This window comes from Choristoneura fumiferana, chromosome 20, assembly GCF_025370935.1.
Source record: "Choristoneura fumiferana chromosome 20, NRCan_CFum_1, whole genome shotgun sequence".
NCBI lineage: Eukaryota > Metazoa > Arthropoda > Insecta > Lepidoptera > Tortricidae > Choristoneura > Choristoneura fumiferana.
In genome coordinates, this window is record NC_133491.1 from 14,647,588 (window position 1) to 14,666,169 (window position 18,582).

Genomic DNA, 18,582 nt, shown 5'->3' on the forward strand with positions numbered 1-18,582 from the left:
TTATTTTACCGCTTTAATTTTTACCGATAACCCTCACCTCTTGCAACTGCCGCCTATTTGTAAGGGCGTTCATTAAAGAAAGTAAGTTAACATAACACAGTGCCTACGCAGTAACTTAACACAACAATTTGTTAGCAAATTTGAGTTCTAATATTCGAACAATCAGCAGTTTTAATGTGTGTGTGTTTTTTCAAGCATTATATCTCTGCCGGAAAAAATGCGCCATGCGCGCGCTGCTGCAGGACCACATGCACACGCACGCTGCGGTGCGCTGAGGGAGGGGGCTGCTAAGAGCGCAGCCTAAAGGTATCGCCAATATTTGGAAGAATTATACTTATTCTTTCTTAATGATGAAAAACATTGTATGCCACACGGGCGGTACTAGAATTACGAACATCGAATCGTTAAAGCCCTCAGTCTTCGACTTCGGGCTTCTAATAGACTCTCGTTCGTAATTCCTTATTTACCGCCCTTAAGACACAATGTACTATTACATTGCGTCCACAGTAGTAGAAATATAGTAGGTAGTTTTAATATGAATCTGGCGAGTTCCCCACAGAAATTCCCTATAAAAGAACAATGTTACATTTACAAAACCAGATATCTGCTCATGAGTCAGCTTAATGACGAATAATGAGGTTAATGAGTTGATTGGTGCGCATGCGCAATCTAATACGGATCGTTTAGGGTCTAAGCGGAGGTTTGTAATCCATACGATATACTATATATTAGTATATTAATATTATAAATGCGAAAGTGTGTGTGTTTGTATGTTTGTGTGTATGTTTGTCTGTCTTTCGAAACAGAGCGACGGATCGACGTGATTTTTGGCAGAGCTATAGTTTATGGGCCAGAGAGTGACATAGGCTACTTTTTATCCCGGAAAAATGCACAGCTCCCGAGGGAACAGCGCGCGATAACCGAATTCCATGTTGGCGAAGCCGCGGGCAAAAGCTAGTATATCTGTAAACTGTACTTTTTCTCTTTTAATTTTAAAATATGACAACTCCAAATAACCTATTTGTAAAAACAATAAAAAAACTACTAAAAAGCAGTGGTGGCCGAGTGGTTTGACCTATGACCTCTCAAGCAGAAGATCGTGAGTTAGAACCAAGCCTTATCTGAGTTTTTTTAGAATTAGCATTCGAAATTTACTACATACAGCTTTACGGTGAAGATACTACACAGACTGTACGCGTGGGAACCTGTAGTGTGTGCTGCGACACACACACACACACACACTCTCCCAATATGCACACTATATATTATCGTAAGCTTATTAAATAAACGCAGTATTTATTCGGAACTCCTAGTGTTTACTCATCTCCCATCGCCCCACATTAAAAACCACTGCTCAAGCGCCCTCACTGAGAGGAGGCGAGTGCCCCTAGTTAGGACATATACAAGCTGGGATGATGATGAAAAGAAACTAAACTTAACACAAGAATCATCATCATCATCATCCCAGCCTATATATACGTCCCACAGCTGGGCACAGGCCTCCTCTAAGAACAAGAGGGCTTATGGGCCGTAGTTCCCACGCGGGCCCAGTGCGGATTGGGAACTTCACACGCACCATTGAATTGCTTCGCAGGTTTGTGCAGGTTTTCTCACGATGTTTTCCTTCACCGCAAAGCTCGTGGTAAATTTCGCACATGAATTTCGAAAAACTCAGAGGTGCGAGCCGGGGATTGAACCCACGACCCTCTGCTTGAGAGGCGATAGGTCAAACCACTAGGCCACCACGGCTTCGTCAAGAATAACATACTTATATGTTTTATGATATCGACTAAATTACTAAATGATTCGCGACAAGAAGCTGGCAGCCAGCTATTTCCACCAACGATTGAGCTTGGTTACTCACCGAGGAAACGCTACCTGCCTCCTGCAATTATACTGTTAAGAATACTACTTATAAGAACCACGTCGAACCGGGTGTGCAAAGAAAGATCGGTATAACAACATTTGATATAATTTCAAAGGATAGGAGCTTCACAGAACTTTTTTATAAAATAAACCTAACCTAACCTAACCCAAAGCACATCAAGTCGAATTAATAACAATAGAAATAAGTTTGGTGTTTAAGATAAATTACATTATATCAAATAAAAATTATGTCAATTGTTGCATATTATATCAATTGTTGTTATATCCTTCGCTACGCATCGGTAAGAACATTGCAGCAGGGCTACTACGAAACTCGAAGTTCGTGTCGTGCGGTCCCTCTCGCTCTCGTATTTATTTATTTATTTTATTTTATTTTATTTATTTGGTAAGAAACAAACAGTCATACAGATAAATAAAATCACATTACATTATGGGTTATAAACCAGACCTATAGTTTCCTTAATTAACAAAAGATAAACGTGGCTAGATAAATTTAGAACAGATGTAGTTAAAAAGATGAAGTTATCAAATTACGATCATATCGCGATTAGTATAACCAGGACAGTCCAATCACCAGGTCACCGCGGAACCCTACCAAAGGAGGCAAATTTAATTCATTTAATGAATGACGTGAATGTTTCAATGACCAGGTTTCGCGGCGGCCCAGAAATCGAACTGATTGACTATATATCAGTTATATTCCAAGCTAAATTGGTTTTTAAATATTGAAATTATAAGACTCGAGAATCTATGAAGCTTATTTAAAAGCACTCTAAAAATAAATAGTATAAGTGTCAGAAGACCGCACGACACGAACTGCTTCGGGCGGTTGGCTGCGCGGTGAAATCTCATCTCATCATGCGGTCATGCAGTCGCGACTGCAAGAGCGGTCCGTGTATGTTGATCACTGGGTTACTGCTCGAGCAGTCCGTGTAAGAAGACTCGAGAATCTATGAAGCTTATTTAAAAGCACTCTAAAAATAAATAGTATAAGTGTCAGAGAGACCGCACGACACGAACTTCGAGTTTCGAGTTTCATAGTAGCCCTGCTAAGCCCGTCTGTAGTAGTGGGCATAATTAGTGTCTTCTTTTAAATGAGACAACACTTCGGGTTTTGACCAGCCGGTGTTACGGTGCGTATACTTCATTGATTATTCTTTAGATTCAGGTTCGTATTGCTTCGCGTACTGGGCGTGTGCCAACCTATTATGCATTGTTCTATACAGGGTTTCTCAAACTTATGGCTCCACGTACCCCTGTTAAAGTTTCTAGAAGACAGCGAACCCCTACCTCCCCCCCCCCCTCAAAGATAGTAATAAAATTGGCTGTTGGAGAAACTAAGTTTATTTTTATTTCAATCATCATCATAATATAACGTATATTATTTATTTCAATAAAAGGTAGGTAACAAATATAGGTAAGAATCATCTTGCCAACGAAAATACAAACTGAAACAAACAACAACAAATAACAAAAATAAGTAACAAATTTGGAGTTGAAATAAAAAATACAAAAAGACTCCAAAAACCAATCTTAATCATCTTGCCATTCTTGCAGCCACCATCACGTAAACCTCGTCGCGAACCCCCTACCGTCGAATAGCGAACCCCTAGGGGTTCGCGTACCCCACTTTGAGAAACCCTGTTCTATCAGACTCGTATTCAGGACTCATAGGTTCGCTACTCCATACACATATATGTGGCCTGTAATATGAGCAAATAATTAAAACATAAATCATACCCGTCAAACTGAACAACGTTAGTTCAGCGATTTTTAAAAATAGTTAGTTTTTTAATTTTTATTACACTTTTAAATGTATTCGAAGAAGCAATGTAAAGCAAAATGCTTGATGTTTGTAGCGTGACAGGCGACGTCAGTTGTGGTTTAGGATGGCGTACATTGATAGCAGTATTTAATTTGCATGAAAAAAGAAAAAAAAAACATTATTTTTAAAAGTTGCTGAACTACTGTTGTTCAGTTTGACGAGGAGGATCTATATTTTAATTTTTTGCTCGTATTACAGGCCACACCCGGTAGGTAATACTTATTCCCATTGTTACCATTGATGTAGTGATTCTATTCTTTTTTGGCAGTTACCATTTGAAAATGACTGTAAGTACTGCAATCGGTGGCGTCGAGTGTTTACCTGTTGCATAGTAGGAGAACTAAGCATTGTACAGTCGAGTTCATAAACTTGTGAGCATAATTTTGATCAAAAAATATCTGAAGTAATCTGAACACGACTCTATTGTTAACGGCGTAGAAGCGTGTTCAGATATTTTTGATCAAAATTTTGCTCACAACTTGCACTCCATTTTTTTCTAGAATATTATAGTAGATGGCTGGTTTCATTTGATGAACACCCCATACACTTATGTTTTTCCGATCTTGTTAAACGTCGGGGGCGAAAAGTTCTGGAATGGAGCCTGCGAATCGGCAAGCGCAGCGTAGGACGTCCACCAACGAGATGGACGGATGACCTGGTTAAAGCCACAGGTTCGCGGTAGATGCAGGCCGCTGCCAACCAAAGCAACTGGAGTCCTATGTCCAGCAGGGGACATCCTATGACTTAGGTCAGGGATGGGGAAATAGATTTAGAGATGGGCCATATACAATAATTACAAAATTTCCGCGGGCCAGGGAGCATTTATTGAATAAATTTCATTCTAATCAAGTAATAACAAAAATAAGTCATGTAATCTATAATAAATTTATTGTTTTGATGTGCTGGGTCGGAGTGAAAGATGAAATTTTGACTGTTCATTAATTAAAGCTTCGAAATTAGGCTCCAAGTTACTTTCAAGTAACTCGTAAAATACACTCGAGATGACGTCAGACATCCTGTTCCTTAATTTGTTTTTGCGAAGATTCATTGAAGAAAATACTTGCTCACAGATATATGAAATATTTGAATATTGTTTATCGCGGGCCGATTTAACTTAGATGACGGGTTTTGATCGCGGGCCGGACTTGGCACGCGGGCCGCTATTTCCCCATCCCTGACTTAGGTGATGATGGCCTCACACAACATAGGATGCTGATTGAGATATTTGGTTGACAAACATTATTTATTTGTCGATTTTCAACAGAATTAAGCAACGGGCCCTACCCGAGTACCTTCCGTAATACTGATCTAGTAGTGGCAGTAGTCTGACCTAAAAGCGACAAGTGAAGAGCCAGATGTCAGCAAATGGTGAAAATTGTAATCAGGTGGGAATCAAGCTGGGGTTTTGCCGTGTATACAAATAACGTTTGCACTAGGAAGAGGGTCGGAAGCAAACCTACGAGCCACGCGAGCGCCACCCCACCGGAATGCAAACGAGCATTACTGAACAATGGACAGATAACCACGCCGCGTATGGTCGCGAGCGGCGCCGGCGCGTGCTAAACAATGTACTATTATTAGGCAGTTTAAATTGGAAGTCCGAATATATTATAGAGAATTTGGCGCGGTCGTGTGGTAGATTTTTTTAATCACTCGTCAGGATAATGATTTTTTTTAATGAATAAATAAATATCACGGGACAATTCACACCAATTGACCTAGTCCCAAAGTAAGCTTAGCAAAGCTTGTGTTATGGGTACTAAGCAACGGATAAATATAATTATATAGATAGATACATACTTAAATACATAGTAAACACCCAAGACCCGAGAACAAACATTCGTATTTTTCATACAAATATCTGCCCCGACACGGGAATCGAACCCGGGACCTCAAGCTTCGTAGTGAGGTTCTCTTACCACTAGGCCATCTGGTCGTCTTTAATGAATTTATTAATCCAATGGTTGGTCACTGATATGATAACTTGGGAAATCTGAGGCATTCTACAAAAGCATTGCGAGCACAGATTGAAGCAGTTTTAGCAAATTATTCGATCCTACCCTCTTCTCTTTGACGAAGCATCATGAAGAAACCAGCTGTTGAATGAAATGCATGTAAATTTATGTATGCGTGTGTGTGCAACTATATACTGCTGTCCAATTTAATTACAGTTGCAAATAAACCTTTAAATGAGAAATACATCTTTCTGTGTCTCCATCCCTACAAACCAAAAGAAACCTTATCTCCAAAACACCAGCATTACACCTACAAAGCAGTTCGATATTGTGTAAAGTTACCACTCTATTATAATCCAGGTTTGTAACTATACAGCTTATGACTTCTCATTCTAAGAAGGGGCTTATGCCCACTATATGGGGGCTGCGCGTGGGACGTATGTAAGTTGAAGGGGTCCATATCGGCTCGTATACTTATTGGTAGTCCGAATGTTTGTTTGTCAGAATGATCGTTTGTCAAAACTCTTTTTTCTCTGAAACCAATAATTGTTCAGAATTGTTATAAAACAAACCTAATCTAACCTATAGTTTTCTATAGGATGACCATTTAAAAATTCCAATTCGAATATTTTAATTGGGTAACTGTTGGAACTATCTGGGGCCACGGCAGTGCCCCCGCCAAGTCGAGCAAAACAAAAACAAAGGCATGGCCGTACCATACTTTTCTCGAAGCCATTCAGGCTATTTTCAACATGTATGTCATCTTTTGTACACAGTTTGAAAATAAATAAATTGTATTCTATTCTATTCTATTCCAGATTTCAGTGGGGAAGTAAATATGACAAACGATAATTTGGACAAAAAATTACGGTATGACTAGCGAAGAGTGCGAACTTTGGCGCTCCCAAGTTGAAGACGATGAATAGAATGTATGATATTGATACGGGCTTACAAAACGTGCCTCTAGTGCTAGACTGCTAATTGAATACGTTTATATTCAACAATGTTTACGAAGCACTTCCTCAAATGTAACTATTTTCATTACAGTAATGCGCATGGCACTGGACGTGAACTTGCTCGACCGTCTGCGAGAACCAATTACAGTTATACAATGATGAGACTTGTGGGCGATTCCCCGAAATTAATACCTTGTTGTTTATTTTTAGGCCGATTGTCCATTAGGTCAATGAAGAATGACGCGATACGAATCTGAACGAAGAACGATTATAAGGTCAATCCTTACTTGCTAAGTAATATTATAAATGTGAAAGTAAGTTTGTATGTATGCATGCATGTAAACTCATTATTTTTACAAAACAAAAGAAATTAAAATACAATTGAAAAAACTTTGAGATGTGTTTTTCTGACTCTGACGCGTTCACACTTAAACCGCTGAATCGATTAAAATAAAATTTGGTATTGAGATAATTGAGATTGATTGATTTGAGATTAATTGGCATTTGGGAAAATATCGTGAGGAAACCTGCACAAACCTGCGAAGCAATTCAATGGTGTTTTTTTTTTTTTATTCGACTGGATGGCAACAAGCAAGTGGGTCTCCTGATGGTAAGAGATCACACCGCCCATAAACATCTGCAACACCAGGGGTATTGCAGACGCGTTGCCAACCTAGAGGCCTAAGATGGGATACTTCACGTGCCAGTAATTTCACCGGCTGTCTTACTCTCCACGCCGAAACACAACAATGCAAGATGCTGCTTCACGGCAGGATTAGCGAGCAAGATGGTGGTAGCAATCCGGGCGGACCTTGCACAAGTCCTACCACCTGCAAAAACCTGCTGGTGTGTGTGAAGTTTCCAATCCGCACTGGGCCCGCGTGGGAACTACGGCCCAAGCCCTCTCATTCCGAGAGGAGGCCTGTGCCCAGCAGTGGGACGTATATAGGCTGGGATTATTATTATTATTGAGATAGTTTTGAGACTCTGGGAAGGATATGGGATGGTTTTAATCCCCGAAAATAGATAGTGACACGAATTTTAACCACGTTATTTCGTGGCCTCCGACTTTCCGCACGCATTAAAAAATATATAATTTGTTATTTTTGTTAATTTGTATTTTGTTTATACGTAGCGTGTATGACGTAACGTGAAAAGGCCTCCAAGAACATAGAGCGACGATATAGTGTTTGTCGTGTCTGTTTTTGTGGGCCGATCGTTATTGAACTTTTTGGAAGAGGTTTTTTGGGTCAGTCTTTCGGTGATATGATGATGTGATGATGGTCCATAGATTTTTGCAGGTGGTAGGGCCTTGTGCAGGGTTCGCCCGGATTGCTACCACCATCTTGCTCGCTAATCCTGCCGTGAAGCAGCAGTGCTTGCACTGTTGTGTTTCGGGATCGAGAGTAAGACAGCCGGTAAAATTACTGGCACTTGAGGTATCCCATCTTAGGCCTCTAGGTTGGCGACGCATCTGCAATACCCCTGGTGTTGCAGATGTTTATCGGCGGTGGTGATCTCTTACCATCAGGCGACCCACTTGCTCGTTTGACATCCAGTTGAATAAAAAAAAGATTAAAATACTTAAATATTTTTAATTATTTTACCCCGATGTCTAATGGACGACGGCCCTATCCAAGAACATTCTAGCAGGTGGTGGAGTGGCCTTCCGGAAAGGAGGTTCCGTTGACCCGTCTATCGCACCATTGGCCTCCGCGTCACATCGGCCAATTAAGCCGATAGCACAAATTGATATGACAAGTGACACGAGTACTACATGACACTTCGGAGTAGAAGCTAGCGGTGACCCGAAATAAGTAATTTTTAACCGACTTCAAAAACGGAGGAGGTTACAATACAATAACTCTTTATTGCACACCAACACATAGCAAGCAGTACAGAAAACACAGGTAGGTATATGCTCTGAAGTAAGCAATAGGCGGCCTTATCGCTTCAGAGCGTTCTCTTCCAGGCAACCTTTACAATGAAATGAGGTTATCAATTCGGTTGTATTTTTTTATCACTTGAAAACAAATGATTTTTCACAACACATGCACACATACTTACAAATAAGTTAAACAATGTAAGTAAAAAACATTAAATTTACTTTATCTAAATTATGGGTGCCAAGTGTCATGAACAGAAAGATGCTGACTCAGCATAAAGCTGTGGAGACCACAGCGCTAATATTTCGCCAGAGCCACAAAAATGAGCGAGGATTAGCCACTAGCATCCACCGGTTGCCTGCAATTCTCACTTCAAGTAAAAGTAAGAAACTCAAAAAATCCCCCAAGCACAAGGTGATAAATAATATGTTTATATGAACCACGTGGACTCGCAAAACATACTATGATACAATGGACACTCCAAACATCATTATCAGCAATACTACACGTACTATCCACCTACGGCTTCTGGAGTCCGATAACAGACGATTATCGTAATGCTCGTCAAGTACTGCGATATTATTACACTATTATTATGCAAAATAACTACGTTATAGCCAGGTAGCGTACATAATGAACTCGTGTATAGTTTGAAACGTGTTAGTATAGTCACCTTTTGTGACGTTTATATCGTTGGGGTTTTGTATATGTGACAAATACGTGACGCATCTGCAATACCCCTGGTGTTGCTGATGTTTATGGGCGGTGGTGATCTCTTACCATCAGGAGACCCACATGCTCGTTTGCCATCCAGTCTAATAAAAAAAAAATGACTCATCAATCGTAGCGATTCAGCTTCTTAGCTGAAGGCAGCCAACATCGTTTGCGGTCAAGCGCCAATCTCCTTCCAGCATCTTCTGCCTCATCCAAGATCTACTTGAGTAAATCCTTTCGTGTGCATGCAGCTAGGCTGTGGAATCGGTTGCCGACCGCCGTCCGACAATCTTCCTCTGTATACTCGTTCAGGGAGACTTTGAAGAAGATGTGGCTCACACTAGTTCCTTGACTATTTATAGTATAAGTAATTATCCTTTAGGTATACTTTTCTGTTGTCTGTCTGGCTGTCTATCTGTAATCAAATCTTGCAAGTTAAATTTGACCAACTTGCAGTAGTTGGATTGATTTGAAATATAGTACATTTATGTAAATTGCGTGACAATACAACATTCTGGTAGTCACATCTTGGTAGCCCGGCCAAGATCGTCTCCACAGGACGCAACTCTTCAACGGTTAATGGTATCGACCTGAAATTTGGTATGCAAATGTAGTTTGGGTGGCAATACAAGTACAGTCAACAAAAAGTACAGTCGGCAGAAAAAGCTTGTATGAAAAATGAAATTTTTAGCAAAAACTTACTTCCAAGAAGGTCATCATAGATGTTCACTACTGACCCTCATCCGACGAGCCATTTTAAAATAAAAAAAACCGGCAAAGAGCGTGTCGGACACGCCCAAAATAGGGTTCCATAGCCATTACGAAAAAAATAAGTAGTTTTTTCCTAAGGATTTCGTATTTTATGCGGAATCTTCCAAGTTTAGGTATATTTTATACCTTAGGCTGCTATTTACTCTTAAACTACTAATAATTCTCAAACAAACTTAGCCGTTATAGTTTTCCTAGAAAGTTTGATATATTTACTACCATCCTGAATTTTTCCAAATTTTTTCACCAACCGGTTTAGATTTTAGAGGGGGGGACGCTCGATTTTAATGAAAATTTGCACTTTAAAGTTGAGTATTTCGCAAACAAATCACTGAATCGAAAAATTGTCCTAGCAGACCCCTAATGGTTTTAAAATACCTATCCAACGATACTTCACACTATAGGGTTGGATGAGAAAAAAGTCACCCCCACTTTACGTCTATGGGAGGTACCCTAAAAAAAACTTTTTAATTTTTTTTATTATACTATTTTGTCGGCATAGTTTACATATTATTATATATCAGTGCAAAATTACAGTTTTCTAGCATTGATAGTCCTTGAGCAAAGCCGCGGACGGACAGACAGACAGAAAGACAGAAAGACAGACAGACATGGCGAAACTATAAGGGTTCCGTTTTTGCCATTTTGGCTCCGGAACCCTAAAAATCGTCGTCGTAGCCCGCGCGTAGCTTCTTCGTAGCGCTACGGGTGGCGTAGCGTCACGTACATTTTTAACCCCCGACGCAAAAAGAGGGGTGTTATAAGTTTGACCGCTGTGTGTGTGTGTGTGTGTGTCTGTGGCACCGTAGCTCTTAAACAGGTGGACCGATTTAAATGCGGTTTTTTTATTTGAAAGCAGGGTTTTTAGCAATGGTTCTTAGATATGTTTCATCAAAATCGGCTTAGCCGTTTTTGAGATATTAAACTTTGAAGTGACAAAGTCGGGGATTTTCCAACTTTTTGTTGGTTAGGTTATTCATCATTTAGAGGTGGTCATTTCTTTTTTTTCGCGACGCCCGTTTGTTTTGAACCATGTAGTATCAAACATGACATATTTTTATGTATGGTCTTCATTTATGTATTTTATTTTTAACACACTAGGTTCGCTATTTGAAGGGATCTCCAAATATCCCTGTCCATGATATAACCATTAACTTTTTAATACGCCTTAAAATAACTTTTAATACAATAAAAACTAACAAAAGGAGTAAATAAGAAGTCCGTATTAAGTAACTTAAACTTCAACAGTCGAGAGCCATTCATAATTGTGAATATTGTGATCAACTTAAAAATGGGTCCCTCTCTATTTTTGGTACTAAAGAAATAAATACTTAGGTACATCTGCTCGAAAAACATAACCCTCTAGCGGGCAGTGGGCTAAAAATCATGGTAAAAATACAGTTATCAGATCAAAAAATAGTATTAACCTTTTAACCGCCAATACGTTTTCATTCGCACGTGCCCGTATCGCCACCTACACCGAAACTATATGACATTTTGTCTTAATTAGAAGACTGCGGCGAAATGAGCTGGATAATTTTTGTCTTATAATTCAGACAATGGCGGTTAAAGGGTTAAAAAGGACGAAACAAAAACTTAATGCTGAAATACTTCGCAGAAATAGTATAGGTTGAGAAAAATTGTATACAACTCTAAGCGGCTCGTAGACGGGCCATATTTTCACTGCAATTTGCGGCCGGCAACCATTGGTGTCCCTCTCTTACTCACATGTTAGACAGGGACACCAATAGTTGCCGGCCACATATTGCAGTGAAAATATGGCCCGTCTGCCCGCCTAGGAGCCCCTTGGTATACAAGCTTTTTTGACAGTTAAATTTTTGCATTCTCATTGGACATACGCGCTCAGACCGAGCTGTGAAAAATAAAACTATTACGTGACGTGTACGTGACATTATTCGACATCGCCACAGATATGCCACAATAAACTAAAAATTAAGCAAAAATTCAACAAAAGCTCTCAAAATAATGTAACTTTTTATGCAGCGTTCGACCAACAGCAGCCAGTGTTGAGGTGTTTGTTTGGTAATTAGCTAATTATCTATTTACTTTACTTTTTATTATCTACTAAATCGCGTCTTTATTTTGCAAAGTACGTCCTGTTTTCTTGTCTAAATAGTAAACAGCCGCGGTGGCTTAGTCGTTTGACCTGCGGCCTGGTAAGCATCTGGTCGTGGGTTCAAGCGCGGGCTCGCATTTCCGGGCTTTTCGGAATTTATGTGCAAAAAAATTCAAAGATGTGTGCGAAGATCCCAATTCACACTGGGTCTGCGTGAGAGCTACGGCTCAAGCCGCTCTTATTAGAGAGGAGGCCACTGCTTAGCAGTGAGTGATATTATTGTGATGATGACAGACATTGGTTAGTGTGTAGCAAGTGTGTAGGTAATGTTAGTGCCGCCATCTGTTGCGGAGTAGCCGAACTACCAGATCAGTAATCACGACGAATTTCCGTCGCTTAATTTACGCATTTATTGTGTTTCATGTGACAATCAGTCGAAGGGCGGAATATAAGACAACAGTGCAGTGCGTTTAGATGCTCTCGCGCGCTCCCATATAGCAAGAGGGTCTAGACGGGGTGTACTTATTGTAGCACTATTACCTCGGGAACGCGCGAGAGTCTACGCGCGAATGCCCTCGCGCGCAAAACGCGCCGTCTGGACGGATTCTAATGATGATTTTCCACCGGCGAGACGAGACGAGGCAAGGCGAGACGAGAATTGAAGTTTGTATGCATACACGCGCGCCCGCGAGCCGCCGCGGACCGCCGCCATACAAGTTTAAATTCTCGTCTCGCCTTGCCGGTGGAAAATCGCCAGCAGCAGCAGTTTCGCGCTACGTCCGATTAATCTCGGTCGCGTAACTTGGGCACATTGTGTCTAGACATTAAGTATAGTCATTGTGTGGCAGGAAGCGGGCAGCATGAGGGCGTTCCACGCGGTGGCGGCCGTGCTCGCGGTCATCCTGCTGCTGGTGCGCCGGCGCTGCGTCGTGCAAGGGGTAGGTACCACTCACTACTACCATCATCATCATATCAGTCGTAGTATAGACTTCATCATCATTATCATTCCAGCTTATAAACGTCCCACTGGGCACAGGCCTCCGCTCAGAATGATGTTTGAATTTGATGAGCTTGGTGTTTACATTAGCGCTCTCGCTTCATTCGAGTTTGAATCTTGTGCTGCGCAGGTTGTAAGCTCAATCACCTGAACTCGCCACGAGAGTGTATACCATCGATCAAGCGAGCCGCGGGCCGAGATACGAGACAAGGCACGAGGCGAGAGTGTAAATCCCGCATACCTAGTCGTGCATTAGGTCAATACTGGGTTTGCGCCGCAGCACCGCGCCGCCATCCCCCCAGGGTAGGCACCTCGTAGGCACTGCCTACACTGCTGTCTATTCAATGCACGCCATTAACATCAGCATCATTATATCAGCTTTAGGACATACATTGTTGTACCATCAGCCAAATGTGTGGTCTACCACCCTAAAGTTGATAATCATTTTTTTTCCTGTTTTTGTTGAGGTTTTGAACACTCCAGGTGATCATGTCAGCCTTATGGGTGCTCGCTCATTTTCCCTACGCAAGGTCAACTTGAAAGTTCGACTTTAGCGACATATTAAGCGACATAAGGATCTTGTTTAAAAGGTCTAATGCACATCAGTTCGCGATCTTATTCACCGTCTCTTTCTACCCTCGTCTTAGCCGTGTGGCAGAAAGAAGTGGTGAAAACGATTGTCATTACAAGTGCGTTAGACAATAAAGTTTTATGTCATCCGCCAACTCGTTGGTGGGCGTCTTCAAATTCAAATTCAAATATTTAATTTTTATTGGCACAAACAACTATGCAGTAGTGGCTTTGGGGGCGCCAGAAGCCTATACCTTCTAGGGAATTCCCAAAAGTTGGGGTTGGGGGCGCCGTGGAAATCTCACCCAGGGCGCTGGAAGTTGCTAAAACCGGCATTGTAGGTATGTACATCCGATCTGCCGGTCTCCACAACAATCTACCCACAACAGATTATTACTAACTGTAGTGTTTACCCGTGGCTTCGCACAAGTAAACCATTCCAGCAGTTGAATTGAAATTCCCAGATTTTATTTAATAAATTCCCATAAGAATTTTCAAAAATTACATTCGAGATTTTTACCCGACCCCTCTGATATACAGCTGATATACCTGTGTGTTATTCCAGACGTCCAGCTATTTACATACCTACATACCAAATTTCATCTAAATCCGTCTAGCCGTTGAAGGAGTAACAAACAAAATTCCCGTGGGACAAATTACATACATCGTGATCTTTTTAACGTTAAATACTGGAAATATGATAAAAAGTAGCCTTATCGAAAGAGTCAGCTACAAAAATGCCAAACGACAACCAAATCTGTCTTGTCTATTATACACGCGCACAAACTACTTACAGTTTGATTAATTCGAGTTAACACTTGACATACAAATAAAGCAATTTTTAGTATACCGCTACCCACGTTTACAGATTATTTAAAAACTATTTTATTTGTATGACGTCAAAGTTGAAAATTGACTGAAGGCACGCCCATCTGTCAAGTGTTAACTCCAATTAATCGTACTGTATCGCATTTAAAATACATCATCGATTTATTTCCCTTAGATCAAACTCCAACTGTTCAGCGGTTTCGGCATGAACGGTGCGGAGGGGTTGGTCGCGAGCGGCGCGGGCGTCGGCGATGGGCGCGGCGTGCGCCAGACCTACCGCCGCGACCCGCGCATACATATCGACTACGAGGATATTGGCCAACAGCCGCTGGACGTTGACTGACTTTTGAAACCTAGAATTATCTAAGCCTAGAGGAAACTATGTGAATGTCCTGCGATATACAAAGCATCATTAAATGAAACTGGAATATTTCTTCCATTGATTTCATTACACGGAAAATAATAACCTAATCTAACCTAAAAGTTGAAAAATCTGGACATTGTCTCTTCAAAGTTCAATATCTGAAAAACGGCTGAACCGATTTTGACAAAACATGCCTAAGAACCATCGCTAAAACCTGCTTTCAAATAAAAAAGCGCATTCAAATTGGTTCACCCGTTTAAGAGCTACGGTGCCAGAGACAGACACACAGACGCACATAGCGGTCAAGCTTATAACATCTCTCTTTTTACGGGGGTTAAAAACAAGAGGCACACTGTATTGCACGCCTACGCTGATCAAAAAGTTTAACTGAGCATAATATTGCGTCCATTTCGTTGTCAAATCTGATTTTGATATCGAGTAGCGTCCTGGTAGTTCTGTATCCATGTATTCAGCCATCTTGAATTTAAATCCTTAAAGGGCCTATGCTAGCTGACGCGGTTTGGCAGCGCTAACTGCGCGTCGCGTAAGGACAGTCACCAGCACTGTAGCGACACCCCTGCCACATATTGTGTAATCAGCATTTTAGCAAACCACGCGGGGCCCACGGCCAACGGACGCCAGTCGGTACACAACCACCTTACTTGCCACGTGCCTACCAACGCGCCCCGACTCCCGCCTGGTTAGCCCACCATCTGAACTTTTCTATAAAATACATGTGTGATATTAAATAATATTAACTACCTACTTTGTTCATCTCTTCCATCCCAGTGCGCAACCGAACTATAGACATTGCCAGTGAAGTGAAGAGTAGCTAAAAGCACTAATATCTGACACAACAAGCGTGCATAAATATCTGATACTCTATTTCTGGGGCCGGAAGGACGTCTCAGATATTTTTGCACGCTCCATTGTGGCAGATAATCAGCCTCTAGGTTGGCAACGCATCTGCAATACCCCTGGTGTTGCAGATGTTTATGGGCGGTGGTGATCTCTTACCATCAGGAGACCCACTTGCTCGTTTGCTATCCAGTCGAATAAAAAAAAAATATTAATACTGTACGACTGATTTTATCTGCACCAGCGCTAGCTAGTGTTAATTTTTACATCGCATTATTTTAGAGCCATCGCCAAAGGCTTGAAGCCTTGCAATTTCTGCAACTTGAGTTCGCTTACCGAACGGCCCCTTCTAAATCAATTCTAAATCAAATCTACATAATTGTTAAAATTATAAGTCCGCAAATAAGACCGAAAACTGCAGCAGCGGCAAAAAACAGACAACAGTAGGTACTTGGTACTACTGATTTCAATGATTATTTATGGAATACATTCGGAAAGTGGCGACGATGTCACTTGCCGTCGTATCCTGCAGTTGCCGACGACCTTCCGATCGTCGTCCTCATCACCACACATCGCATACAACTAAGATACGCTATAAAAATAAAGTACCTAAGTAGTTCTCGAAAGTGGATTTTATTTACATTACCTGATGAGTCTGACGACTGACGTGTGACGACTCCCGGGAAAAACCTGGCTTATTTACTGCATTCACCTACATTTTAGCGTAATTAGATTTCTTAACTAACATAATAATATTACCTACATACGAACAGTGAGATAGTTAGGTATTAGTTTTTTTCACTGCCTACGTGAAATTTACGATATCGCTTGTTGATGCTAAAAATGCAAATGTAAAAACTATAACTAAGTTTGGTGGTAGTCGTGGCATGCAGGCACCCTATCAAATCAGTTGACTACATGCTTTGATAAAAGGGAATGCGCGCGCTACCTACTCCGCTCATACGTATACATAAATGTGTATATCTACAAGAAAACATCTTAAAGACTATAAACATTATGTATATTTGTACCAAACTAACGAACAACCGTGAAGCTATCGCGTGGGCGAGGAGCAAGTTCTCCTGCGGACGGGCATCATGAGGTATCGCACGTTCTTCTTATAGTAGGGGCAGGCGGGCTCGTCGCAGCCCAGCACCTCCGCCTCGCGCACGGACGGCCCTCCTCGCGAGAGGAGCTCGTCGCCCAGCACCTGCAGAGTGCACAGGGAACAGAGTGGCGTGAGAATACAACTTCGGCCCGATGCATCTGCCATGGCCCTATTCCACCAACGTGACGTACCTAATGTTGGTGACTTGCGAACGCTGCTTATCAAGAGGCTCGCTGGGGCACGAGAAGCGCGTTTTATCGACAGTAGCGTGGCGCTCTAACAACTGTAGTCTTATGCCCTTTTCTTTGTCTTATGCGCAAGCAGAGCGGATTTTTCAATTATGTTATTCTTATAGGTTTAAACGTATAATTATATTAAAAATACCTTGATAAAAAGTCATAACTTCAAAAACCCAACTTCCTTAAAATAATTAAGTACCTACTTAAATAAAAGCATAAAAAGGCTTTATTAGCATTTACTCGACACCGACATGTTGAGTATTGTTGAATGATAATCAATATTTGCATCAAAATTTTACGTAATTATGTTGTGAACAGGAATAAGGTACAACTTTTTCCTAGTCGACATGCATTAGTAGATTTGTCGGTAAATCTTGCCACAAGGTAGGTACTTTTTATCTGTGATTAAAAATAAAATGGCGCAGACACCTGCAAAAACTTACAAAGTGAAAACCGGAGTTTTACATTCCCAGTTTGTAAGCATAGTTGTTCAACTGTGAATTCATGGAGCATTGGACCCCTAAGGATATAAAATAAGTGGTTCATAATCCCGATTAATATAATTTATTACCAAACGACGGGCACAAGCGAGGAAGCACGGTCCGCACACCGCAACCGCACACAACGCCGCCAAAAACTCCACAAGAAACATGCCCACCTCAACCCACAACATGTTTGCTAGCACTATTAACTTCCATAAATACTATAAATTAATTACTAATTTAAAAACAAATTCGAAGGAATAATTATTACAAAAAGGACAGTTTTTACAAATTGCAATGACATATTTTTGTGTTACTTATTTCTTTTGGTCATAGACATCTTGCATGATGTGTAACTGATGGAAGAAGTTCATATTGTAAAAGTTTGTCAGTATGATGGATGATTATGATTTATATCAATTTTTTATGATTCAAATCCAATGAAAAAGTTCACCTAAAAGCTCTAGTATCCAGGCCAATCCTAATGTAATTGAAATTAAAAGCAATAACTGTCATTCTTCAAGCTATTTTCACGAATTAAAAATGTTCCGTTTGTCGTCGTACAAGTAAATTGAAAACATTGAAAAGTTCACGATTTTGAACATTTTGCAGAATAACTTCTTCATACTTTAAAAAAACAATAATCTCTTTAAATAATCTTCATATCGTATTTGATTTGGATAATATTTTATTTTGCTCAAATTAAACTTTGTTTTACGAAATTAACAATTGGCGTAAAATGAAACGAATGTCACTTACGTTGTAGACATTGATAAACCTAGATTAATGTCATTGTCACACCGAGTCAGCCGACGATAGCCGATTTCAGGAAAAAATATTTATTTTACTTGAAAATGGGTCAATAATTCCGATTAATTCGAAATCGACCCATGTGTTTGTAATCAGTATTATCTCTAGATCTAATTTTAATAGTAGTTACGTTTATATAACTGAAAATGGGTTCGAAAACAGTGATAATGTAAGTTAAATTGTGTTTTCAGAGGTTTGTAGTAATTTTAGTGGATACTTAAGTTGGCTTTGATAGGATCTTGTTTATGTGGCTTTAGG